At 41.1% G+C, this 13271-nt stretch overlaps 1 protein-coding gene across 4 annotated transcripts in view; it reads left to right on the top strand.

The window, feature by feature from the left end:
- The window catches only part of rerea (arginine-glutamic acid dipeptide (RE) repeats a), a 167964-nt gene that overhangs the window by 57193 nt on the left and 97500 nt on the right, over window positions 1-13271 (top strand). The window lies entirely within an intron of this gene.

Here is a 13271-nt window from a genome sequence, read left to right as displayed (position 1 = left end):
AGAAAATGTTGCTTAAAACAGTTTGATCCAGGTTTGATACTAAGATCATGCTAATAGATTAAGAAGGATAATTCAGCATTTAAATCTGGTCGATTTGACTTAAAGTTAGCTGCATTAAAGTTTTGGAGAACATCTGTAAAGCTAGTTAAAGATTAGGGTAATGGCAAGGAGTCACTACTACCTAAAAAAAAAAAACCTAATCTCTAAAGATAAATAATCAAAATGCAAACTAAAATCTGCAGAAATCTGGTCAGCAATAGTAAGATTGATTTAAATGATCTAATGTCAGTCATTTTATTATTATTATTATTATTACTATATATTACTATACTATTATTATAACTAATAATAACACGAATAAATAAACTTTTTCTAAGTGGAGACTCTGTCTATTATTTTTTTGTCATATCCCATCAGAAATAAGCTTCTTGGTTTGCTGGAAATTGATTAAAAACCTTAATCTGCTTGAGGTGAGATCCATTTTAAGGCTGGATGTAAAATGTTTAACCATACTTTGTTTCATAGAATACTTTGGCTATTTGATTCAACTGTTTGTACCTATCATTTTTAACCTCTCTAAAAAGACATTTAAATCAATAAGTGACCATGTGCTTGTAGCTGTTATTGCATTGCAATCAAATAACCACAATTCATAGGGTTAAACGGTGAGTAGAATAAAGAAAATGACTTTAGATGAGCAAATTGACACATAGTCAGTTTGAAACCTGTCTCAGTATCAGGTTGGCAAATAGACCAAAACTGCAAAGGTACAAAATGACCAAGGAGGCATCAAACTCATAAATGTGTCTTTTCCTCCCCCACCTTTTATGATGTCCCTGCTAATGAATGGGACTTCCATTTTCAGCTTTCTGGTGTCACAACACTGCAATAACGGAAAATAGTTGAGTTGCTTTCTTTTAATGTGGTTAGGGAAGTGTGGGTGTGAGAGCAGCTTCTAAAAGATACTGTTGAAGGGCCAAATTAACTTGAACCCTCTCCTTCTCTGAGCCCCAGAGGCGATGAACTCTGGCATAAGCACATGCAGCTCTCTTTCTGTTTGTGTGTTGGGTGATGGTGGGGGTCCTAGTCTGTTGTTAAAAAGAGCAAGGAGGGGCTGGCTGGTGGTGGGGGCTGTATGCATTTGTTTGGGCGTGTGTTTAGGAGCTTAGGATTTAGGCGCAGTCTACAGTTATTTGTCTAAAAGACGGCTTATGTGGTGTTTTTGAGCTACTGTAAAGAGAGGGTGTTGGGCTTGTTTACCTAAATAACTATAACCTGAATCCATGTGGTGTTTGTTGTCCTAAACACAAAGACAGCTTCCCACCTGACAAAGATTCAAATGAAGACAAGAGGAAGTGGCGATCCTTTTCATATAAATAAAACAGCAGCTTTGCTGTTAAATAGACTCTGATATCGTGCTTGTACTTGTTAGAGGCTAATCTCCTCTATTCCCACTTTATTGTCTCTTTTATGCTCGTTTATTAGCTGTTATGTGACCTCTGCTTTGATGATTCACATGTGAGTAATCCAGTTTGAGTGGGATAACACCACATCGGTTAGTGCTGCAGTAAAGACAGAGAAAGGTGAGAAGATATTCTGCTTTTGCTTTTCATAGTGTATACATACTTCAAAGTAATGTGAACATTCTGATAGGCTACACTTCTTATGGGAACATAGTATTGTTTCCTCTTATGTGGCCCTCTGATGGCTTCAGATCACTTTGCACCTTTGCTTGTTTATACGCATAGATTACCATTTCCTCCCTGCCTTCCTTATTACTGTATTTTGTACTCATGTACCCAGACCTGTGTTTAAATGTACCTATCTTATTATTTATCAGAGCTAAATTGATATAGATATTCTGAAATATCCCATTAAATGTCATCCTATTATCAAACATGACAGCTTATGTCTCCTTATCAAACTAGAATCGCTCAGTAGACCATCAATAGGTTATCAAAAATGATTAATCCTAAAGGATGGAAAACAGCCGTCATCTTCTTCTAGTTTGTGGAAATTGTTAGTTTCATTTTGAACATGTCTGCAGAGAAACTATCAATAATTGGGTAGATAAGAAATAAAGTAGAAAAGGAGCAGAACCTCCTGAATCCATGTGGTGTATGTTGTATAAACAAGCAGGAAGTAGAAATCAGATATAAGACGCCCTTCCTGCTGTTTAACGCAGACAAAGATGTTATTATTATTGCAAGGAGCTGATTTCCTCAGTTTGTTGGTTTGATTGACTGAGAAGTGGCTTCTGATTGGATGTGGATACATGTCAGTGATAAATGTTATGAAAGTTTAATAGAAGATCATCTAGCTTCAAGCTTCACATGCCTTTAGATGTAATTCTGGTAACGTGAACCTTTTTGTACCTGAATTTTTCAGCTACTATATTAAGGCACCTACCAGAGGACCTTCTGTCCTCACATTCTACTTCTTTAAAATCTGACTGTTTAAAGTCCTTTTGATGTCAATTACAATATGCCTTAGATTTGTGTTTTATTGAAGTATCTATCACCTTACCTATAAGATGAGAAATAAACTTGTAAACATATGATAAGATAAATAGGTATGCAGTAGTTGTTTAAACAGGTATGAACCAGAAATGAGGGATAAAATGATTGTGTTTGTATTAATGGCTAACTAAAAAGTAGCAGTGCTGCTTGCTTATCTCGTTGTTATGTGACTCTGCTCTAGGGCAGGAATAACCCTGTGACTGTAATGTTTAGATCAGACATTGGTCTGTATGGGATTCTCCCCAATTGACAATCTTAGTTGAAATACTCTGATTTTCTCAGCTCCAGAACAGATAAGCCAAACCAGATCTAATTGCTTTTATGTAGAACAAAATATAAAATAATTCCAGCTACCTGTGTTATAAAATATATATAACAGATACCAAAAATTATATCCATTTTCTTTAACCATGTTGATTGGTATTAAAGGCTAAAATACCCTTGTTTATTTAAAGGTACAATTTTAGGTTCTTCCAGCCAGTGAGTGGCACACTATCGTTCTGCACTGCGTGTCAGTCAGGTTTGCTCAGGCTATTGCTAACCTTTGGCTATATTTTGTTCAGAACAAAAGCAGCAGCGTCTGAGGCCATTTTCTTCCTTATGTCAGCAACAATGTTCAAAAATGTGACTGATGTTCACCCTTATTGTTTGTCTTAGCTTATATCTAATAGATGTAGCACAGAGAAGTTGTTGACGGAGCTGCCAGGATCTGGCTTGGCTTCTTAGCTTTTTCTCGTGTGACTTGAACCCACTGTTCCTATTAGTGCTGAATCCTGATATGTGGGTGGTGACGTCAAAACCAGAAGTAACTATTTACATATTTTGGACTCATCAAAATGTAGAAAATAATTACTTTTGGACTAATTTCTTTCAGATAAATTACTTTTATTCTGCACCACTCTAAAGGTCCCCTGGATATATTATTTTTAAGCTTGTTTTTGATGATAAAGTTGTAGCTACGACCTTTAACTCACATGCTTTCTAGCTTCCAGACGTTGTTTGAAATGGTCTTAGATGAAAAACCACAATGGGAGGCACCAGAGAAAAAGCTGCAAATACGTTTTATTCCTGCTATGTTCAGCTGGTGTCTGCATGAGATTTCTTTTTTTTTTTTTACTCCTTTGTTATGTTAAAAAACAACAACCCTGTAACAGGGTGAGATAAATCATTACAGCCCATGTAATCATAATCTCAGACTGCAGCGCCACTCGGGAAAACTTGCATAGCTTGTCCTTCTGAACTCATTTTAGAAATGGCATCCTCTTCCTTCGCTCCCCCCAGAGGTTAGGATATCCATTTAGCTCCACTACTTGTGGACTGAATGAAAGAGGAAGTGGTCAGCCCTCTTAATGGAGTTGTATACAGGAGGCTGAGTTGTTTTGCTCTGTGGGATTTGTATGGCTTGGGAGCACCGAGCGTTTCACAGTGAAGCTGGTGTTTGATGAGAAATACGGTGGCCGAAATCTTACTTTAAACTCACGTAGCCGTACCCTTGTCTGTATCTTTTCAATCATCTCTTTTTGCAGAGCCTTGCTCCAGAGTTTGTGGGAAATAAAATCCACTGTGGAATTCGATCTGGGGGTGGCTACGTTCCCAATTGGCATTGTTGATTCATGTAAACCTTGCGGGGGGATAACAGCGGTGTGAGTCACCCTTGCTTCACAAAACACAAGTCTCACAGCTAACGAGGTACTGAGAGCTAGTACACATGCAGCTCACATACGACTGAGTGTCACCTCTGAGAAATCACAGAGGAGATATCAGGATCAAAGAGGCTGTTTCTGACCATGCAGAGGGAAGGAAAGATGCTTCATAGTGAGGCGCTGCACATCGGCTGTCTGACTTGGCAGAGGCGGCTGAATGTTTGACAGGGCATTGGAGAAACATTATTTAATCTGCTAGCATGATGGCCCCCACTGGGATTGCACCACGCTGCGTCTCTCTCCCCTTCTTCCTCCTGTCAGATGCTGGCAGTGGCTGGGTGGTAGGGTAACAGTCTGATCTGGCTGTTTTAGCACAATGATCTTATGTTTGAGGAACACCTGAAGGCTGAGTTGCGTTTGATGCTCTGTTTCCAGGATTCACATTTTCTTCCTAACGACAAGTCTGCTGCTGCTGTCTTTAGCATTTCCATTTAGGTAACAGACATTTGTTTTTTGGTTTGTATTCTTGTAATTACAATGGCTTGATGCTGTTGTAATGCCCCACCTGAACAAAACATACAGGATCTTTAAAACATTTTTTTTAGAACACAAACAGAACCAAATGGTATCAGGAAATCACTGAGGACAGCATTGTCTCCACCCCTTCCATCCCCCCATTCTGAAACTCCACCATGGTTTTGAGCTGCGATGATAAATCTCTTCAGGTTTTTTTTTAGGCTAGAGACGGGTTTCATCTCTAAATGGAACAAGCTCTCCCCTCACTTGGTGACCTATTGTCCTTGCAGATAGTCCATCGAGGCATTGAGAGCACTTTAGCCACAGATGGACAGGGTAACAATGGTAGCTACTGCTAAGGAGGCAGTACCCTCTGGTGGGTGACTACAGAAATGAAGCTTTCAGTCCTCATAGAAAATGTAAACTGTTTTGCAGAGGAAAAAAGGAACAGGGGTTGATATCTTTAATTAAAATAAACCTCAGGAGCAGGAGAAGAGTTCAGAATTGGGGTAATTGAAAACCACCTCTCCAATCATCTGTGCCCGTGCATGTTTAAAGCGGCAGAGCTCATCAGAGGGCAGTTTTCTCACATGTTAAGTTGGGGGTTGGGTGGGGGGGGTCTGTCCTTGTTAATTCGGTCATAAACAGAGTCCCCTGTGGACCCGCCCCACTCTGAACACCATCAGATGTCTGCATGTCCTCGCATATTGTTTTTTTTTTTGTATAGAAATGCTCCCATAAATCAGTCAATCCTTTAATCTGCTCTTAACACTGACTAGCGTTTTAAATGCTGGAAAATCCAATGTGTTTTCCTGTTTATTAAATGCAACACAACTTGCTTCTCCTTGGCTTCCTTGTGTCCTGAGAGCTTGGGTAATGACAGATTTGCTGCACAAAATCGGGGGGCTAAGCCCTTCCTCATACTGCATCATTTGTTTTATTAAATTAGTGGCATTGTTGACCACGTCTGGTTCAAACAGCAAAGCAGACAGGCTGCAATAATAGTGAAGGGCCATAAACGACAAAGGGGAGAATAATGTATGGAAAACCAAGGACATATCAGCACCAAATATATGGAAAGAACACGCGGCCAAAAAATGTCTAGGTTCAACCTTGAGACTGCGGAGAAAAGCTTACTAATGGATCGAAACAGCCCCACCAGTTTTAGTCAGTCTAACAGTGCATCAAACTACAGCATGTAATTTAAAGCTCCTTCCATGGTTTATCAAAACCAGAAAAATGTTAGGAAAATCAGCTTTCATGTATACATTATAATTATCTTGTAATTCCAAGATTTTCATCAAGGAAGCTGTTATCATTGTTAAAGAACCCATAACACACGTTTTTTTTCTTCTTCTTTTTTATGTCTCATTGCTCTAATTGAAAACAAAGCAGCATTGGTCAGTAAAACCCTGATTGCTCCATCTCTGCCATTGTTTTTTTTATCCTCCCCATTTACTTTCCCTTTTTGAAACCAGCAACAGCCCCACAATCTCCATATGAGGGTGAAACGCTGCCGATGTCTGAGGCAGATAGTGACAGTAGATAAATCATCATGTGCTGGAAAATTGAATTACTGCATGGCTGTCATGTCTGGTTTTATTCACCCATCCTCATTCTTACTTACTTAAAACCTTTCAGGGTGGACCCTTTCTTTTTTTCTCTCTCTTTGAGCGCCTCCCAGACAGCTATTTTGGTTCAGATCACACGTTTGGTCTCTGGAACCTGTATTCTGGTGTCAACCTTTCAACCGCGCGACCACGGGAGTGGCAGTCAAACAGAAGCATTCACACTGCACCCTCGTATCCTATTTTATCATGTAAACATTTAATGTCTTCAAATGTACCGCCGCTTTATTTATGCATAGAATCTGCTGTTAAGTCTGAATTATACATTAGCAGATGAATAATTCATCAGTGCCATTCCTTAATGATTACTTGCCAGGCGGCGAATGGTAATATTTGCTGATAAATTTTCTCATTGATCTCGCTGGTGTGTAACCAGGCTTTCAGAGATGATGTGTGCTCCATTTCATTTTAAGCCCCCCGCCCCCCCTTTGAACTGAATAGCAAACTAATTGTCATGTTAGAAATAGGAAAGTCAAAATGTCAGCCCAAAGGAATGGTTTGGAAATGGATCCAGCCTGTATTTTCTGAGCTGATGCTTTGTTGCTGCTTCCCTAATTTCTCTTAATAATGGAGGTTTTCTCTTGTTAATGTACTCCCGTGGCCATCGCTGCTCTCAGAGCGACTTGTTTATCCTTAAACCTCAACAGATCAAGGAGTGATTACATTATTGTCTTTGACGACCTGCAGCTGCTCCTCGACGAGCCGTGCATGCTCTTTCTACGAGTCTAGACGCAGCCATGCTTGACAAAGGCTTTCTTTGGTACTGCGTCTTCATTCGGTGCTAACAGCTGCACCGAGCAGGGTTATTGGCACCTTAAAACACACAAAGTAAAAGCCTTGAAGCACTGGTTTCAACCAAGCAGGCACATTTCTTGTCAACACAATGAGAAAATATTGACTTGTTGTCGCCCTGTCATTTGATTATTTGCTTGGGCGCTTTTTATTTGTCGCCCTGGCAACCCAAATGGGAAAAACACAGCATCCACCTTGTCTTATCCTGTAATGAAGCACCGGGGCAATGGAGATGATCACATCTGGAAAAATTCTCTCTTAGCAGGAATGAATATCTTGTTTTTTTTTTATCACTCCTGTATGTCAGCTGGGTTAGTATCCACAAAAACCCTGCATTTGACAGCTTCTGTCTCAGCAGAATGTACAGCAGTGTGGGAGGGATGTACTCCAGTTATTTCACTTTGATTTCTGCAGCTCAGCTGAGTGTGATTTATCTATATATTTATCGTGGTAGCGAGGTGCTTCATTTTCTTTTGTCTGCAGAGGAGAGCAGCTTACAGCAGTCGGCGTCTGGGTGTAAGGCAGGTCATAATAAGACAACCTTTCATTTATTTCAACAGGATTCATCAGCGCCCTTGTTCTTCTAAAAAATAATGAGGTAGACAGCAAAGGCTGCCCCAGGCTCCATGTAGGGAGATGATCTCTCTGAACCGGCAAATCATCCCTGTTTTTTTATGCTCAAAAGACAGCCTAATGACTATTCTTGATTTGTGTCAGTGATTTAAGTTAACCAGCATTAATTCTCAGAAAGATCTAATGGGCTTGATTGTCACGCTGAGGCGAGGCAGTCAGCGAGAGGCTTGTGCTTGTAAAAGAGGGAGGGAAGCGGGGGGTTGGGGTGTAATTGTTTTTGCTGGCGGTGATTCTGACTGGAAGGGATGACTGCACAATCCAGATATGTAAACAAGCAGAGACACTTAAGGTGGTTTGCTGATACTGAAATGTCTAAGCGCTGCCCAAACGCTCTTTGTATACACCTTAGCTGTGTAAACGTGTTGTTTTAGCATACCTGTGTGTGTGTGTGTGCGCCACACATGCAAATCAGATATGGAAGATGGAGACGTTGAGGAAATCATTAACTATGACAGCAGACGGTAAAACAAAGAGAGGGTGAGGTAAAGAAAACTCAAAGGGTTGAATTCTGCTTACTGGAAAGCTGCAGAGGATCGCAGTGCGTTCATGGAGGACAATGGTAGCGTTTCCTCTGCCAATCATCTGTTCTCAAATGGCAATTATAGAATTCACATAGTGGCCTTTTTATTGTGGAGGCCATCATTTTTATAATTAAAAGTCTGTTTGATGTTTCACAAAATTGTTTCTGCTAGCAGAGCTTATTTCTACTCTTTGTTTCTTAAAAACAAACACTGGTGATACTGGAGTATAATTGGGTTTAATGGAGATCAGGTAATATTATAATGAAACTAAACCTGTATTTGGTGTTGTCTAGGTAATGCTGACATGGGAATATTTCTGGTAATGTATCAGTGTCGGAGTAAAAACGTACTTATCTGAAGTAAGAAAGGAAGTAGCTGGTGAGTTTCTTTGTATTGACATCAGCAGCGAGTAAAACCAGCCTCTTTGGCTGCCTAAAGTGACGTATCAAAACTTTTTGGCTTCACCTATTAAAACAATATTAATCTATCAGAAACATTTACCTGTTGAGGGTTAGTGCCAGAGATCATAATCAGCTTTGTGATTTTCTGCTGGATTCAAAACTTCTACCTCTATGAAGGAAGCATAACATTTTTCTGATTTTCTTGCTGTTGGGATACAAGATTTAGCAGGTCAGACCTCAACTAAATCTGGGAAGTGGTATCAGCCAGAAGAGCCCTGATCTGTGCATCCCCACTTTTCTGTGTCATAAATGGCTAAGCTGCTCACTCATCTGCTGATGAGACTTTTGATACGTAAGGCTGGGTAAAGACCAGCCCATCAGAAAGCAGTCCAGTTTGCAAACATCCAAATACTCTGAGGGTTAGTGCCTGAGTCAGCTTTGGGGCAAGACTGGACATCTGTCTCCTAGTGATCTATAACGCCCACAATCCCTCCCACAGACTGTCGGCTTTGGCACCAGAGCAGCACACCGGTTGCTGTAGTATACCAATCCAACCCACTGCACCGACTTATCTCACCAGCACAACAAGCAGCCGTGCTGCAAAAAAAAAAAAAAGGATTGAAACCATTGGAACACACGGAAACAGAGGACCTTAAGAGCCCCGTGCCATCATAACTCCACTTCACAATGCAGGCCTTTGTTCTGAGATTGTTGGAGAAGACATCATAGCGAGGAAGCAGCACATCTTTTTCATCCTCAAACACACTCACTCCCACTCAGTCTGCTGTCGGTGAAGGAGATCCTCCTCTTGATAGGGCTTCAGAGGAAGGTGTTCCTCTGGGACTGTTGTTGAGGGATTTCTTCAGTTCTGCTCGGCACTGATTAAAGGAACACTTGTAGATAATCCTTTTATTTAAAATAGTTTTTTGTAGCAGCAGGGTTGGCTTATGAGAGACTGGGGTAGAAAAATAGATTTGCTTTTTAAAATGGTTATCACCTTGATATCCTCTGCTCTGCTCACATAAATATTTTATGACAGGGTGGCTGAAATAGAGCTGTTAGAAGCTGCTGGTGAGAAATGAAGCTTCTATTTAGATCCTATACGCTTTCATAAAGTCATTGGTAGACAGCCCAAGGTTATTAGTGTGGTATGAGAGGAGTGTGTGCTCACGGTGTGTCTGGCGGCTGCTGAAGAGTCTTTACTCCTCTTCCTGCTGCAGAGATACGAAGAGAAATGCACTCAGTCCTTTATTGAGCATTCACTCATGAATCCTTGATGTATTACGGCTGCGCGTGAATGCGCGCGTGAGGGGGAAACGACACAGTTGTACTTTGCTTCATGTCACGGGATCTCTGCCCTCTGGGCGCTTGTTGCATGTCGCACACATCATGCAAAATTGATGGCTAAGGTTGGTGTCTTTCCTGGCTGCAGAGAGGCTGTCTCAGCATAAAGACAGATGTTCCTTCAGTGTCTCCCCCTTTAAGTATTGAGTAGCCATCGGCCTGCTGAGATGAGAATCTGATTTTATTTTCTGGGCTCCATCCAGCCTGGATAAAATCTGCTTTTCTTTGACTTCTCATAAAAAGGAAAATGTTAGCAGTTTGATTCTTTAAATTGATAATCACTGTTTTGTGTGGATTAGGAAGTGAAGCCTTCAGTCTTACTTATCGGTACGATTTAGGCTCTGCTTGAATCATCCTGTTTACTCATTACATGATGGCTGCGGTGAAAGCTATTACTTCGAGCTTTGAAGTACCTTGGTTTCAGTCACACCGTGGCTCTTACTTATCTTAGTGTTGCTCCCAAGGCCCCCGCGGCTTCCAATCAGTCCGGAGAGTGCCGTTCGCTGACACCTGTGCCGTCTGTGTGGGGAATAGGTGGGCAAACACAGCAGAGTCCTTGCAGCATTTCCCAGACTCTGCTATTGGATTACCAGCTGCCTTTCCAGGACTCATCCACACAGATGAGCTGCAAAATCAATGAAGCTCTCGGTGCAAAGCTTCTTTAATCACAAATGGCTTTGTTACTGCTGATCAGAGATTATGTATTTTCCTTTTTTTTTGCTAAACAAAAGGAAAATGTGTTTAATACCCACAAATCATCAGCAGCTCCCACTCTAATTAACAACAACGAAGGGGCTTTTTTTGTCTTCATTATTGGAATGATGGGTGGCTGTGCTGGGGGAGGACCTGGACATAGAAAGAGGTGAAATGCTGCCTAAAGTGATCTGGCCAGTTTCGCTGAGTGCAGCACGAATGCTCCTTTTTTCTCCCACGGAGCTGCTGCATCATAAATAAGCTAGGAGCGTGTTTTTAGAGCGATGAGGTGTCTTCCACTTGGCAGGGAGGAAGGGGTGAGGGGCATACTGACCCTGTTGTTTAGAAAAACGCAAAGCAGACTTCCCATTGCCCCTTGTTCCCTGTTAATTATTGTTTGATGCTAATAAAGGAGGGGTGGGGCGTGTTATGAAAGACAATTATTCATTGCATGGTTTCCCCCATACGGGCCCTGTTCCCCCTCCCTCCCCTTTATGCGAGGGAGCTGCCACGGCTGTCACTGAGTACAGCAGAGATGTCCCCTCAGTGTCTGAGGGAGGGGGACAGGAGTGAGCGTGGGTGAAGGACGCCATTTGCCCCAGTGATGTATGAGGAATATAGCAGTGTATGTAAAGAACTGCTGAAAGAAAGAAAGAAGGTCAAGGCACATTGCAGTGAGGCCATTTATTGATGGGTTGCACACTCTGACCAGCACTGCAAATACAGCTGCTCAGCAGCAGCAGTGGGTTGATGTGTGTGGCAATAGCCTTCCCATTTCAACTCAAAATACACATACAGACTATTGAATGCATTGCTGTTGCGAATATGCTAAGTGTGCCTGTTTATAAGCCAACATTCAGCAGGAAGCTATTTAAACAAACCTGCAGAAATAGCCAGAACCGCCTCAGTTGGTTGACATATTTTGTGGCATTGACTATGATAATCCGTCCATGTTGGTGTTTCTTTTCCTCTTCGGTTGACAGTTTACAGGAGAGACCGTAGAAGAATTCATGCACACACTCACTCCTGAGGGCAGTTTTACAGACAGATTCATGTAACATGCAATGTTTGGATTGTGGGAGGAAGCTGGAGCACCTGGAGAGAACCCACACATGCAGAGGGAGCGCTGCCAGGATTGAAAGCAGGACTTTTCGGTTGTGAGGCAACAATCGGAATAACTGCACTAAAATCATGCTCTTGTTTGAGAACCCAAAGGATAAATAACACAGACTTTATTTAGATAATTACCGTTATGTTTGTTTTGAATTAATGCAACCATAGATTTTCTCCATCTCACTGCTTCTGGATTTTCACTCACTAATACATGAAACACCCTCGTTCAGATAGCGTTATTGACTATTAATGGCTCTTTTGGGCTCTAGATCTTCTAACATCTGGTTTTTAAACTGAACTCAAGCTTAAATATCTGAATATGATGGAAGGGTTATGGACTTTAACCGATCTAATCTTTTCCACATACTAGAAGAGACAAAATAATTACTCTTTTCTAGAAGTCAGATTCAACATTATGCTGGTTATAACATTACAGACATATTTTTAACCTAAATGGTTGGAATGGAGGCCAAATCTGGAAAATTGAATCTTGAAATCTTTGAAATTTTCAATTGGAAATGAGGTTGAAACCACAGCATGCATTGACAACCATAGTTAGTGGATTTGTATATGTTTTAAGGACATTTATCCGTGTAGATAAAGCTACCATCTGGTAGAACATGTGCAGAGAATTAATATTTTTGCTATTTATGTTGAATTTGAAATAATTAATCCTCCATTAGATTTTTGATATGCTATTAAAGGTTTTACTAGTGGAAGACATGCACTTTTGACCGAAATGACAACATTCAGGTTTGTCATATCTGAGATTCAGAACCATTAAGAGTTTTATGTTTATAAACCATAAGGGTTGCATTTGGAGCCCTTTCAACGGTGGAGTTTGTAACTTATTAGTATGCAGCAGCTGGTGAAAGGAATTAACTTCAGTCAAATTGCTGATTTAGATTAGTCTGTTACTTGAGTAATGAGTGAAAACATAAATAAAATGAACAAAGCCTTTTAGTGGCAGCCCCAGAAATAGCAGATCCTCTGTGCATGACGACAGCATATGGCGTGCTTAAACACAATGTGAGCGTAGGATTATCTCACAGTTATGTCTCATAACACAGCGGCGATTGAGAGCACTTTAACACTTACTCTGGCCCAATAAGAAAAGCCCACTGCACAGGCAGGGCAGAGCTCCTCGTCATTAATGGAGAAGTCAGTGAGACCGCCACGGTCAAAGCCTGACATTAACATTCCAAGAATATCTGAGGCTCACTCAGCAGCTCAGATACACAGCCAGCTTTGTTCACCTCCTGTATCAAGGAGACAATCAAAACCAAAGAGAGTGTGAGTTATGTAGGTGCTGGCTGCGTTTTGAACATGCCTTTGTTGTTTTACTGCAAAAGGTGCAACATCAAACCAATGCTTGACGGTTTGTTATTTTTTTCGGGTGCGTTTCTGGTAAATAACCAGCAGCTTGTGTTTGTAGGAGCCGTAGAACGCTATCAGTCGGGGATCAAGT

The sequence above is a fragment of the Cyprinodon tularosa genome, unplaced genomic scaffold (assembly GCF_016077235.1).
Source record: "Cyprinodon tularosa strain WSP-4 unplaced genomic scaffold, ASM1607723v1 ctg57, whole genome shotgun sequence".
NCBI lineage: Eukaryota > Metazoa > Chordata > Actinopteri > Cyprinodontiformes > Cyprinodontidae > Cyprinodon > Cyprinodon tularosa.
This window is presented reverse-complemented; position numbering and strand designations above follow the sequence as displayed.